At 39.5% G+C, this 14,680-nt stretch overlaps 1 long non-coding RNA gene across 10 annotated transcripts in view; it reads left to right on the forward strand.

The window, feature by feature from the left end:
• The first annotated feature begins 2,831 nt into the window (after positions 1-2,831).
• Positions 2,832-14,680, forward strand: part of LOC110967283 (uncharacterized) — a 340,473-nt gene continuing 328,624 nt past the window's right edge. For 9 of the 10 annotated variants that reach the window (XR_007938883.1, XR_007938876.1, XR_007938881.1 and 6 more), the window contains exons 1-2: positions 2,832-3,091; positions 11,278-11,382. This is a non-coding gene — a long non-coding RNA (uncharacterized LOC110967283). The remainder of the gene's footprint in view (positions 3,092-11,277; positions 11,383-14,680) is intronic. The other variant, XR_007938885.1, reaches the window with a different exon arrangement.

Genomic DNA, 14,680 nt, shown 5'->3' on the forward strand with positions numbered 1-14,680 from the left:
GTATACTTCACCAGAGAAGGAACAGACAGTGCAATTCAATGCCGGGGTTAATGTGGTCATAAAAAATCCATGATTTCTTGCCCTTTGCCCTCCTTTTTTTTTGGCATTTTTCCCTTAAATTCTCAAGCAAATGAACTTCAAATGTGTCCTTTCTCTCTGTGTGTTTTCTGTCTTCTGAACAGACCAATTATTTTTTTTTCTTTTTTTGGCTGGTTTATGATTATTCATGCTAGAGAGACTCCCAGCCATTAATGGACTTAGCACTGTTTTGTACTCTCTCGCTGGAAATAGATAATTACTCCATTGAGGAGGCGAACCTTTTGCAGTCCAACCTTCCTGTTGAAAAGGAATGAATGTAGCGTTACATGTATGTAATTTCTTAAAGGAAGCATTCCCTCTGTAGCCTGCAGGGATTAGGCCTAATGACAGAAGTTAATTATATTAAGAGTAATTTTCAAAAACAGTTCATGAACTGCAAATTATACTTAAAATTGCTCCTTAATGCTCTTAACTGTAATTAAATTGCCTAATATCTTAAGAAAATGAACATGTGGGACAGGAGTAATGGGTTAAGGGAACTTTTAGGAGTTCAGCGGCTAATGGTCCACGCATGAAATCAGTCGTGTGATGCTCAGATTGGGGTTTAAGGAGGGAATTCAAGGGCGAGCATCCCTAGAAATCAGGTGCATCGCCGTCTTTGCTTCCACGAAAGTACAAAGTCTTCGCGTGAGTAAACTTTCTACGGAAATAGACCCCTGGAAGTGTCGCCTCACCCTGCAGCTCTGTGACATGCTAGTAGTACATTCATAAATGCATGAGGGGATGAGTCGGCCGCACCACGCTGCCGTCTGTGTTGCAAAGACACTTTTTTCCCGAACGCCTCCGCGCGCTTGACTACAACTCCTGTCCTCGGTTGGAATTAGTTTCTGTAATTCGTCCTCTTCAAGCCGGTCGACACGTAAAGTGAAAAGTGCTTGAGCTGTTGTGCGTTTTTAATCCCCCAAACGGTTGACGACGGACATTTTTTAAGCATTTCTGAGCTCTACGGGGAGGAAAACGGGAGAATTATGTGCATTTGTGCGCCCGTAATTAGGTGTATTTCTTCCCTGAGTTTTTATTTAATGATTGGCTTTTACAGCAAGGGCCAGGACTTTTGAAGTGTAATGATTCTCCACTCAGGCGACTTAAAAAGGTGGAGGGGAAGAAGGGGATGGAAATGTATGAAAAAAAGGAAAAAAGAAACTGCCGTGATTCTGCAGCTTTGAACAACCCTTAATCTGTACAAAATTTAGGTTTGCTGTGCTTTTTCAAGATCAAAGACTCACGAGAAAGTATTATTCAATCATAACTGGTATGTTAAACCAGAAAAATGCCATTGTTAAAGTACTTACAGGAGGTTTTTCACCTCAGAAAGAGAGGTTTGGAGGCTTTCCGAGTCATGCCATTTGTGCAACTGTGCATATTAAATCTACTTGGAATTTCATGTTGCTGGGACTGTCTGTTCTGTGTGGCTGAAGTGCATGTGTATGTGTGCAGGGATTTTTTTCTTTTTTTTCCCCTCACACACACTTGCATGCAAAACTATGCACGCACAAAAACACACACTCGCGGTATCTTCCATCTCCGCCGTGAAGCCAGACCCCCCTCGGCTTTTCTCACTTGTAATCATGTCCAAATTTGCACAGGAAGGCAGGGGGAAGGGGAGAGCCATGTGAACTTGTGTGGGTGTTTTCTGTTTTTTTTTTTTTTGCTTTTTTTTAATGCTTTACAAAAACCCGCTTCTGATTACTGCCGATCTCAGACGCCCGAGATCCAAATCACCTTCTGAAGCCTTTCAAACGCTGGGCTCGAAAAACATTTTCCTCTCTGTCCTTTTTCAACTAAAAGTGAGGATTGGCTCGAGGAAGGAGAAAGAATATATCTGCCAAGTAACAAGTACATAAAATATAAATGTAAAGAATGCAGAGAGAAGTCCTCGCTGGTGGAAAGCCTTGAAGGTAATTGGTAAACAAGTTGAACAGCTCACAGGCAGCGGAGGTCACAGAGAAGCTCCAGAAATATTTGAAGCAGTCCTGTAGTAGATGTTTATATCCTCCTGAATGCATTTTTCTATTTAAAAGCTCGCTTTTTGTGCTCGATTCTCTCCTGTACTGATATTTCGGCGCTTCATGAGGCCGGCGGTTGATCAATGTGTGCTTTAAAAATGCAAAAAAGCAAACATGCTGTCATTAAAATATCAACTCTTGCTTCCAGTTTAAACGCTCTACACTCTCCACATTTACATCCAATTGCTCTTTTCTAAAAGATTAATCACCTTGTATTGAGTTCCTAGTTTTTGTTCTTGTACATCCTCGCCTGTGAAGTGAAGTAGACCGGAGGAGAAACTGGAATTTGTGCCTGAAAACCTGCACTGAAATTCATTTATGTGGCCAAGCCGCTCTAATACCTGCACGCTTTTGTGAAATCAGAACATAAAAGCCGGCATAAATATTAAATTGGACATCACTGCAGGTTTTAAAAGCGATGTTCTCGTTAGCGTCGACATGTGCTTGGCGTCCTTCTGCACATCTCCATTCAGTTCTTCTGTGCTCTCGGGCAGCTTGGAGGAGTGTGTGTGTGTGTGTGTGTGTGTGTGTGTGTGTGTGTGTGTGTGTGTGTGTGTGTGTGTGTGTGTGTGTGTGTGTGTGTGTGTGTGTGTGTGTGTGTGTGTGTGTGTGTGTGTGTGTGTGTGTGTGTGTGTGTGTGTTGGAGCCCACCTTGGCAGTGGCAGCAGCTATCAGCAGGGCCCAGCCGGCATGCTAGCAGCGAGAGCGTTAGTGTTTGCAACAAAAGCCGCTTTCTGACTGTAACGCTTCACATTTGTCCCCTGGGCGAAGTCGAGGTGCAACCTTCCAGGAATGGAGAGGCTCGAAACGGGATCCGCGGAGGAGCCGAGGGCTGGGGGTGGCAGCGATCGCCACCATGTGTGCCGAGGAAAGTATTCGCACGCCGCTCGGACCTCGACACGCCGCCAGGACGCCTGGCCAATGTGTCGCGCGAGATGCGACAATGAGATGGAGGAAGACTTCACTTCGTTTGGAGCAGAAACGCTGTAAATCAATTTAGGTTCATTCAGCTTTTAAGGTCCCCTGCTGCTTTAGGATGTGAGTTAAAGTGTAAAACTAGCTGAGCTAACTTCAAAAAACAAGTTCAATGAACTTAAAATGTTTAGTTGAACCAACTAGTCACAGTAACAGGAGAGTTTGCTTTCACATTTTCCAAGTTTAAGGAGCTTCTTTGCGATTTATTTGAAAGTACAAAGACAATATGTGAGGCTGCAGCGAAATAAATATGAATCAAGTGTAGGGCCTAAATTCAGCACTAAACCTCATCAATTTGTTTTGATTGCTATGAAAAACAGTAACTTAAATTAACAAAGATCAACAGCAAGTTTCCACTTGGTTTGTCTTCTCAAAATCCAAAAAAACAAGAGTCTCTGGGGAAATTTAGCTCTCTAACATTGCATCCTGGGAAACAAATTAGCTGCTGTTTATTCATTCAAATCAGAGCCTCAAGTTATAAGAACTCATATTTTTAAATTGTAAAATGGTCTGAAATTTTAAGAAAAAGATTTTAAAAGATTTTAAATTCAGTTAACTAGAAATTAGTTGCATTAAATGAACAAGGAAAAAAAGATATGTTGATTTGACTAAAATCCCTGTAAGATGTTTTACTGTGAAGTTTCATTCTTTTCTTTCCTCTGTACATCATAAAAAATAAAATGAATAAAATAAGGATATTAAATTTCAGAAAGGATATCAAGAAAGGAAGAAGTCAGGAGTTACTCAAAATCCAAAAAAATAAATTTAGTCAAATCAGCATTTTTTTCTTATTTTGTTTGTATAAATATATGCATGTTTTTCTCATTTTTAGCTAATTGATCTTATAATGTAAAATTTTTGTTTTCAGACAACTTTTTGAACACAGGTTCTTGAATTTTACGAGGTTTTGACTAAAAATAATGAGTTTACTCAAGTCATGAAATTACATTTTTGAGAATTTAAAACTTGCATTGAAGCAGACTTAAACACCCCACCCCCCCACCCCCCCTGTTTTGAGAAAACAGACATGGTGGAAACTTGCTGTGTGTAATTAAAACATGTTAAATTATGTACAAATTATGTTCTGGTTCTTTCTTTTTATTATAATCAAAATAATTTAAACTATGACAAAGATTAGTGCTGAATTCAGACCATATACCTGTGGATATATAATTGATTTCATTATAATTGGGAGCAGAATCACAGATAATCAGCTGTAAGTTCTTGATGTTAAATAAGAAAGAAACTATTTTATAAAACAATCGAAGCAAATCAAGCATATTTGCAACAATTTTCATGTGACTGGCTGGTTCAGCTTAATACTCTAAGTTCATTCAACATTTTTACCCTCAATTTCGTTTAAATTAATTTACATTTTTACACTTTAACATGAAATTGAACTAATTAATCAGCAGAAGTGCAGTTAAATCATATTTTTAAGACAACAGGGGGACTTATAAGCTATGAACATTTTGTGAGTCTGGTATCTGATCCTGACAAATATCAGCTGCCTTTATCAATCTTCACTGGTGCTCGCTCATTTCTGCCCAAAACGCTTCTTCTGTTGGGAAGTTTTGTTGGCGAAGTTTTCTTTACTCTGTCGGTCTGTTTCTCACAAACGCCCCGCTGCCCTCATTTGCGTGATCTCACCAAGCATCAATCTGCTGTCGGTGACGATGTCTGTGATAGGCCGGCCGCCTCTGAAGGCTTTAATTAGCTGCACGGCTCGGTTTGCAGGGTGTCAGGGTCTATCGGCCGAGGCGGTGGAGGACGGTGGCAGCGCTGGACGGAGTGGGCCGGGTGAAGTGGGTCAGGTCCGAAGTGAGCGGACATGCGAGTGACACCGGCGTGTGATGTGACCCGTTAGCGGTGGGGCTGGATGGACTCGGGGCAGCTCTTGTCCTGTCTGTCTCGGCCGATGCAGGACGCCGGTAGCCACGGGGCAAACAAATCAGAGGAAGTCAGAGTGACGCTGGCTGAGTTTACTGCCCTGCTCTTCACCGCACTTCATGTCCACTCAGAAACTGTGGAGCTGCTGTAGATTCAGCACACTGTTGGAAATTTCTCCAAATAATCACACACAAAGGGACTGATGGCATATATTTATTACAAGCCACACTTCCGGGCTTCTTTTTGTATTTTCTGTGTTATTTTTTTCTTATATGTCTGTTTCTTTCATCCTTAATTGACTCCTCTTTTTCTTTGATATTCAGTCTGAATTCTCCTGATATTTGGAGCTTGTGTGGCAAAATAATCTGACCTTAAGTTCTCAGCTTTTTGACGATTTCTAACATTTTTCTTCTGTCTGCATCCAATCGATTTACATTAACAGTTCCACCTTTGCTACTTTCTTCTTATCAAATCTGTAGATTTATAAGATCCAGTCACTTGCCTCTGAAAACTGACATTCCTATACGACTAAACTTCATTCTCAGTGACGTTTCAGGGTGAATGTATTTTCAATTATATTTCAAATCAACAAATTTTTTGCATTTATTTTAGTTTTTGCTTTACTTTTTCGCCCAATCAATCCTATATTAGGTGGGACAGGGTTTGTATCCCTGTGCAAACAATTGAAAATTCTTGCAAAACAGCCAGGTTGCATGTTATTTTAAATTAAACACACGCTTAACGTAGACTTTGTTGCTCTTTCACACTGGAAACCTTTCGTCCTACATTGCAGTCTTATCTTTAAGTCAGAAAATACATTTTAAAACATAAATAAGAAGCAGTTTATGAACTTATAGGGCTTCCTTGCATCCAGTTCCTCTTCACCAACCTTTACATTTACAAAACCGAACATAAGAGCAGCATAAAGCTCACATCTGCGTCACTTCAGGATCTATTCAGTGCTTGTTGGATTCTGCAGCGCTGCAAATCTTTGACCACGATGTTAGCTGGTGTCATCGTGTGTAGCTTCAGGCCAGCAGCAAATCAGAGGTGATCATCGTGATCCAGCCTGAGTACACACACTCATGGGTTTGTTTAAGAGTTGGACTAAACAACTACAACCTCTGGAGACACTAGAATCATCTCAATTGAATTTAAAGCATGCTGAGAATGAATACACAGCTGATATTACACAAAACAGTGCTGGATCTCAACAATCTGTCAAAATAAGCCTTACAAACACATCTCAGGTGTTCTCTCTTGACGTTGTGCCTCCTGAAGTGTCACAATAATCCGCAGGAACGCTGTAAGACGAAGACATTTCAGCAAACTGGAATCATCCTTTAAGATCTTCTAAATGGGTTTAATGTCAGCTTTTTTTCATCCTCTTATTGTGACTCTTCAAAGCGAAGCAAAGCCGAAGGAATTGAGTCGTCAGAAATGGCGTCAAACGCAAAGAAAAACACGCTTCCAGGAATAACAACCGAGGTCCAATAACAACAACTTGAAAAATACTTTTTTTTGCTAATTTGCGAGCGTCTCTCCACTGCGTCTCTGAAGGCCGAAACCAAAAGAGTTTGGGATTCCACTCAGAGTTGAGTGATGATTAGATTGCTTCACCCAATTCTTCTATCATGTGTCTCGCGGTGCCTTTAATATGCAAATCGTAGGTATGCAAAGCTCTGATGCTTTTATTTAAAAGACATGTCCTCAGGCGATAGCAGTGGGCTTTCAGGGAGAGCTCTGTTTTAGCATGAAATAAATAGTTGTTAAAGGGATCACACAAGTTCGTATCTTGGAAGATGAAAAGCTAATTGACATGAATAATTTATTTGTATTGCAGTATCTTAAATATCTCAAACAGCGGTGGATAAATAAAACTTGAGTTCAAACATGATACGGAGTGTCGACGGGGCCTTCCGAATATTCAGAGGGAATTACATCTCCGAGATTAGCCGTCATCCTTTAAACTCATAATGGCATTTGTCCTAAGGTCACTCCACTGCAATTATCAAATATTACCAGAATACTCAGAGGTATTAAGAATAATGATGTGGATATGAATTATGATGTTGCTCCTGAGGTTGGGGATGGTAACACTGGGGCACGAGCTCAGAGAGGAGGTGCCAGTTTAGGTAGAAAACGGACAGTTCCGTTGTTTCACTTCTTAATGTAACCATTTCATCGATAAAGCCTGCACTGTAAGAAGAAAAAAAACACTAAAAACAATGAAGACCTGGCTGCAAGGATGCTAAAAAATACCTTGAAAACAGTGGAATGCTGTAACAATTCAAAAACTATGAAGAAGTTAGGACAATGATCTATAAAAAATGGTAAAATATAATAGTTTTAGGGAATTTAAAGACTGTAAAACTTTATATTTATAGTCATACATTGTAAAAGAACTAAATCAGTACAGTAGGTCCTTGGTTTATGGCGTCCTCGGCCTACGGCATTTCGTGGTTACGTCACCATCTCCCACAAATTTGTTAGTCTTGTTCCAACATGCTGATATATGGCATTTGCGACGTTAAAACAAATTTTGCACGGGAACTAGTTGGTGAGCGGAGTGCACAAATATGTCATCACACGGCGCTATATGTGAAAGACGGATTTGTTTACATTTTGTTTTGTTTACCGGTTGTACGCCACATACGTCTCAGTGCATGAGTTCCGACTTACAGAGATATTTGTAAAAATACAGACCTCAATGCGGACATTATAGACCATTTTTGTAAATTAATACTTTATTCTGTGATTTAAATTGGTATATTCTGTAATATTTAACAAAACAGTGAAAATCTGTAATATACCTAGTTTATTTACAATTTTTCAGTCCTTAATATTCATAATTTTGTCTTTCTAATATTATAATACAGCCAATAGTTGTAAAATATTGCTTTTTTGCTGATTAAAATACAGTAGAATGCTTGTAAATTTACAATCATACAGTAATTTCCAGGTTGATATATAGTGTTTTTTGCACGTTTACACAATTTTTTTTAAAAATATCTGTAATTTAACAAAATGGGAAAATCTGTAAGGGTAATCTGTACAGTAAACTGTTAAAAAAAGACAGTTATAAACTGGAGTTTCTAAAAACATTAATGAGTTAATAGATGTCAGTAAAGTTAAGACAGTTTATACTGTTTGAAAAAAGGCATTTAAAAAAATGAAGTCATTAATATTTTTTATTGTTGTCCTTTTCTGATGTTTAATTGGCTTTATTTTAATGTTTTCTCATTTTCTAATATTTTATTGTCTTTTCTATTGTTTTATTGCCATTTTTATTGTATTTTTTTTCTTTTTATTGTCTCTTCTAATGTTTTATTGCCTTTCATGTTTTACTGTTGCTCTTTTTTCTGAAGCACTTTTCAAGTGGATTGTTCCAACTTTAATTTATTAGTAGTATTTTCTCAAACAAAGCCACAAGAAATGTAAAAAATACAACAGATTACAAGTGATGTAAGGTAAATCATCATATTAGCAAGCTGACTTGGTTTGAAATGTTTATGTTTGTTCATTTGGATCCCCATTAGCGACAGCATAAGCTGCAACTATTCTTCCTGGGGTCCTAAAATGGCCAAGTGTTATATTTTTTTAGATTTTTTTTCGAATTAAATCTGTCTTTGTTCTGTGAAAATGGACAATTAGACAAACTTGTGCCATTTTCTTTCTTTTTATGGTTGTTTTATTACACTGTACAACCAGGAAAAGCATGTGCCAAGTTAAATTCTGACTTCAGCTGCAAAATTAGTCACTTATTAGTCACACTGCTAATAAAAAAAATGACATTATTTGCAGCCTGAGCTGTCACTGGAGAAGCTGCAGCATCTCCTGAAGTTGTTTCCGTGTTTTCCAGCTCTGAGCGACGACTCGTTTTCCCCGAAAAAGTGAAGAGTTCGGGGCGGCGCGGTCGGCTCGTGTTTGCCACAGCGGTTTTGAATCCTTTCTGAAAATGAATATGGTGATGATTTGTCCGTGTCAAGAGGAGAATCTGACACTTCTAATCATGCTCTCTGCACAGCACCTTTCCGCAGCTTTTGTGGGTTTTTGACTTCGGAGCCGTTTCATCTTTAACGACGACTCGAGCGGCTCTCGGGTTTGCTGATAATATGTGAGAGGATGCATGCTTGCTCCCTCGGAGTTCAGCCTGAGATCCAATCACGTTGCTCTCTGTGACCGACTGACATTTTTCCAAAATGACGAAGCCCGCCCACCAGGCCCTCCACCCAGGCTAAGAGTGTTTTAAAAGTGCAGTTTGACCCCAGCACAGAGGAGGTCCACACACTCCGAGTTTAATCCTACTCCATATCTCTGTTGGCATAGTTAGAATTCAGAAGTGCTCGGCTGTAACGGGAAGGCCCCTCTGATTAGAGAAAACCCACAATGCCCTCTGTTGTTGTTGTGAACTTTTGACTGCGTGGGCCGGGCCTCGACAGCAGCGGACTGCGCTGAGGAGTCGGCAGCGGGGTGGAATATTTGACATTTCTCCGTGATGACAGCCTTGTTACTACTCTCGTTTTGTACTGTATGCATCCTCTCTGTGTGGACCCACATCTCCCGTGGCAACGCAAAATCTGATTTGGATGACAAATACTTTCCGGCTCTGGTGCGCTTTGGCAAACTCCACCCAGCGCACTCAAATTGAAGCAGTTATTTTCAAGGACTGTTTGACATACGCTGGGCGTGAATCTATTCCGTAGGGACACAGCAAACATGGTTAGAAGTATCAGAGGCGCTTTTTTTAGTTTACACAAGTGGTGCACAAACAACAGGACCTCGTGTTCAAGCCCTCACATTGCTCTTGTCATGAATACCATCCAGCTCCAGTGATCTGACATCCCTCACATTCCCTCAGATGAACTGACAGCGGTCCAACAAGGCTGTTATTCAGAGAGGCTGACATTTTGGAGATGTGCGGTTTTGATCTGAAAGTGAACATTCAGCCTCCATGCAGATGTGGTGTAGCGTGGCCACAGTGAACTGGTTCAGAAGAAATAAGATGCAGCAAATTAACCCTCCGAATTTCATGCAGTTTCTGGGCGTTTTCCTTTGCTCCGGTCACATTTTTCCTCGCTGTGGGGTCATTTTTCACTGCAGTATAAAGTCCTGCACCTCAATGGAAACAGAAAAACCATGACTGGAAGTAGAGAGAACTCAGAAATTTCCTCTGTACAGTTTAACAAAGTTATAATACTAAAAATCTTTAAAAAATGAAAGGCAAAAGTTGACTTTCTCTATTTACAGAAAATGAATAAAATCTGAGCTCAGCGCTTAAAACATATTGCCCACAGGTTTTACCAATTCTGGATTAAAAAATAGTGACTCTTCATAATATAGATAATTTACTACTTATATAGTTATAACCTCTAAAATTAGGCATTTTTCATTCAAACATTAACTAAAGAAAGGTATTTCCCCATGCAGAATGTATCTTCCAACAGCTTGCTCCTCTTTCTTTTATTTTTAAGCAATGCTGCATTAATTTTGTTACCCATGAATATTTTATTTCCCTCTCAGTCCCTTTAATTTGCTTCCATACTTCTCTCTGCTGTGTATAAACACTGCCAGCAGTTCAGCCGAATGTTCGCAGAATTTTAGTCATGGCTTCTCAGTGTTGCTAAAAAACGGTTTTGTTTTGAGTGTAAGTCCAAGTGGTTTATATTTGGGATTTTTTTTTTTACAAAACATGTTGAGTATAGTGTTTTCCATTAATTATGTGTAATTTCTCTGACTTAACTGTAAATCAAAGATAAGTTCAAGAAGTGTCTGAAAGTTGAATAACCGACGACTTAGTTTATCAGTTTTTACAGTTTCTCAAGAAAACAGCCTCAAATTTAGTCAGTAATAGCTACTGAACTGTAAGACCAAAATGAACACTCTAGGTTGCCATTAATTGGATAGGAGAATTTTGAATTATGATCATTGACTTTGTTTTTGTTACCATGTCACAATAAGAGCTACAATACTCCCATAGACCCTGCTTTTTGTTTGCTGTAGCTTAACCAGAGCTGTATTTTAGAGGGTACATGCCAACATTGATGCTGTTGAAATGAATTAGAACAATGCTTCATCAATTTTAGTCACACTAGTACCAAGCAGCATCTTCAGTGAAGGTGTCCTGCTCTGGAAAATTTGAATAAGTTTTGTTTGTGTGACAGATTCAAGGTACTGCGGGGTGTAAAAGCAGCAAGTTTTGTATATTTTCTGGATATTTAGATGCACATTTGTCTGTATTAGCTGCTGGTTAAAATATGTATGTGGAAGACTAATCTGTGAACTTTATCAATGTATTTTTGTCCAGAGGAGAGAATTAACCCATGGGAGCAGTGATCATCACCATTGACTTCACCTTGATCAACTTCACACAATGCAGAATTTGCAGCAGGATAAAGCATCTGTATGTAAGGTAATATGAGGCTGCACCTGCACACCAACAAAGCTACAGCTGCTACTACACACTATTTCTATATCGGTTCATCTGGATGAACTCAAATGAACCATTTCATTTGACCTTTATCAATGTGTTTATGGAGGTTTTGCATGCATGTATGCTAAAAATGTTTTCAAAATTCTGATGTTGATGCATTCCCAGTGTTTATTGCAGTAGCTTTCAACAAAACTGGAATTCATCTATTGCTTTCACTACTACTACTACTGCAAAACTTGTACATTAGCACCTACTGGTTCAGCAGGATATGAGGGCAATCTGTCACATGTGATGACGTTTTTCAGATTTAAGAAGAGCCTTTGTTAATCCCATGGTGGGGAAGTTTACACATTTACAAAATCCAAGATAGTACAGAAGTACACATGTATAATCTGATTTTTCATGTTTCTTTGGATGGATATGCCAGTATTGCATGAATTGTTTCATGAATGTAAGTCCTGACATGGAAGTAATCAGATTGCACAGATTTTCTTCCATGGTACACATCAGTGCACTGCTCCCATAGACTATTTTTCATGAATTCCCAATAAAGTAAACGTAGCAGAGATTTAAATAAAACACTATAAGTGTAAACAATTCAAGTATATCATATCCTGCCCAGTTTTAGAATATTATCTTCTAAATTTAGCAAAACATTTCTTGACATTTTTCTCGATCTGCTCCTAGATCATGTTCGCTAACCTCGCAGTCACCTTTTAGTCTGAGGGTAGCCGAGGCTTCAACTGATTGGTTGAATGGTGTGAACGCGTAGCCCAGGCTTTGATCTGATTGGTTGATTGTTTGCATGTTGAGTGTAAATGCGTTGCACATTCAGTTAAGCTGATTTTATTGCAGCTCAGGTAGCCTTTAGCGATGTCTTTATTGTGCATGTTTCTGTTGCAGTGACCATTCAGTATTACTGCCTACTTCTAGTACTTGTACAGCTAATACTACTTGCTTTGCTGCTGTTAGGACTACCTGTTTTGTTGCTTTAACCATTCAGTTCATGCATTTTCTAGTTTGTATTGTTGTGTTGCATGTTTGACGTAGAAATGTGTGATTTTTGTGAACTACTTTGTGGACGCAGTTATTGTCGAGCCTGTTGGAAGCACAAATTCAACAAAAAACACCTTTAATATCCACTTTGTTGAACATCCAAGCCACGTTTTTCCGGAGGCACTGACCCAGAGCAGCGTTGCATTGATACATCTGCATTGTGTAGCACCTCCTTTACTGCTTTTTTTGTACTTCAAAACCAAACTGCGATCGTACCTCTCTGCTGCAAAATCACACTCGGAGTCCTGAAATATCGTCTATTTTGAAGTCGCAGCGTGTGCAAATGAAATCCGGCACGGTAATATGAAGCAGAGTGTGTAACCTCACAGCTCTCGTGGACCAAATAGCAAGTGTTAAATGAGAGAGGAGTGGAGTCTTTAAATAAAGAAATACATTCTTATAGGGGAGGTAAAGGGCTGACAATGAAGCCCCTCGCTCTGAGCTGAGCCTGTGAGGGACCGACTTGTTCATCCCTTGTTATGCTGCTAATGTGTATGATTTAAGGGGGAATTATGCACATCTCAATGTGCCTATAAATGACATTATTCATGCACAGGTGCTGCACTAAGCAGCTCCTGAATGATAATTAAGATAATCTTTCTCTTTTTTTTCTCTCTTCCTTCACGCTCGCTCGCTCTCTTTTCTCACGGATCCACTTTGTTCAGGCAATATCTCCTGTGTCAATACCTCGCTAGACTGCAGCCCCTCTCCCCTCAGCCATTGTCTGATCCTTATTCAGCACTAAAACCCGCACTAACAAGTGAGACCACGTCTATGTTTCTCCCCGGAGCCCGACGGTATTTCTGAGAAATAACGTGCCAAGTTGAATTAAAGTGAGAGAATAAAAAAAAAAGAAAAGGAAAAAAAAAAAACTTTTGCAAGGCAGAAACTTGGCTGCAGCGTTCCCGAGGGAATTCACCGCGCAATGAATTTCTCAAACGAGAATATGAAGACATTGATGTTGAGCACTTTGCATATGATAAGCTCTTTTTCCATAAAGAGAAATGATTAGTTTTGGAATGGTTAGGAAATGTTTCTGTGGAAAAAGTGTTCTGGGCTCTCAGATATTAAGGACATTTAGAATACATTAAAAAAAAGAGAGAAATTTAGTCGTAGTTAGGAGGTAAGTTATGCCAAAATGATGTTTAAACTCAGGTTTTCTGATAAGAAACGAAGCTGAAGTTTGTTTCTTTGCACAGAAAGGACACATGATTCACATTTTTGCAGATCTGTTTGGACAGTAGCGAGACACCCGGTGCCAAATCTTTGTGTAGAAATGCATCATCGCAGAGATAGAAGTTAGTGGATCCAGCTTGGTTTGTGTTATTGAGGAACCTGAGGCTGTTTGGGGCTGGAACCTCTCTCTGCTGTGGTAAACAGTGAGTGATGATTATCGTCGCTTACCAAGAGGAAATCCAGCTGTATTGTTTTAGCACGGCCACTTGTTTACAAGAACCTCTTTCCAGTGGACGGGCCGTGCTTGATTCAGTTTTCTTTTGTGTGCAAATCACTCGTTTTGTTTGTATTTTTTCGATTTTCTTGTTGTGTTACGCTCCGAGTCGGCCCTCTCTCCGGCCCACGTCGTGAAGGAAGCCATCCAGTGTCTTTGCCGCCTGCAGCTGGCTTTCATTACTCGGCTTTTGCCACACCCTTTCACTTCAAATAAACACTCTGAGTATGTGTACCAGAGCAGGGTGAAGGAGAAGCTGTAAATAATTCATAGCATTTGTTTTAAACCGCTCCAAGTGCCAGATAGGTGGAGTTTCACTTAACGCTGTTTCTAGGACTGTCAGGTGAGACCTCAGTCAGAGTTTGCACTTTTTTAAGAGGAAATACTCTACTTCATAGTTTACAGTGTTCACCGAGCAGCTGCTATTAGTTTGCATATTAGAATGTCACATGTACAACAGATGCACTTGCTGATTTGCATTGATTAAATCTCTGAGCTTTAAGCAGGCTCTTGCTGTTTTCTTGCTCCTGTCACATTTTTCCTCACTGTGGCCTAATTTTTCACCGCAATCTGAAGTCCTCTATGGAAACAACACAACCATGAGTATAAGGATAAAGAAAAACTCTGTTGTGTCCAATAACAAAAACAGAATGCCATAAATCATATTAATCAAAAGTTTAATTTCTTTGATTGTTTTCCAAAAATTGGAAAAAAAAAAAGAATTGTCCCCATGTGCATCCATACTGTATAAAATATGGTTTAACCAACTAT

The sequence above is a fragment of the Acanthochromis polyacanthus genome, chromosome 22 (assembly GCF_021347895.1).
Source record: "Acanthochromis polyacanthus isolate Apoly-LR-REF ecotype Palm Island chromosome 22, KAUST_Apoly_ChrSc, whole genome shotgun sequence".
Classification (NCBI taxonomy): domain Eukaryota; kingdom Metazoa; phylum Chordata; class Actinopteri; family Pomacentridae; genus Acanthochromis; species Acanthochromis polyacanthus.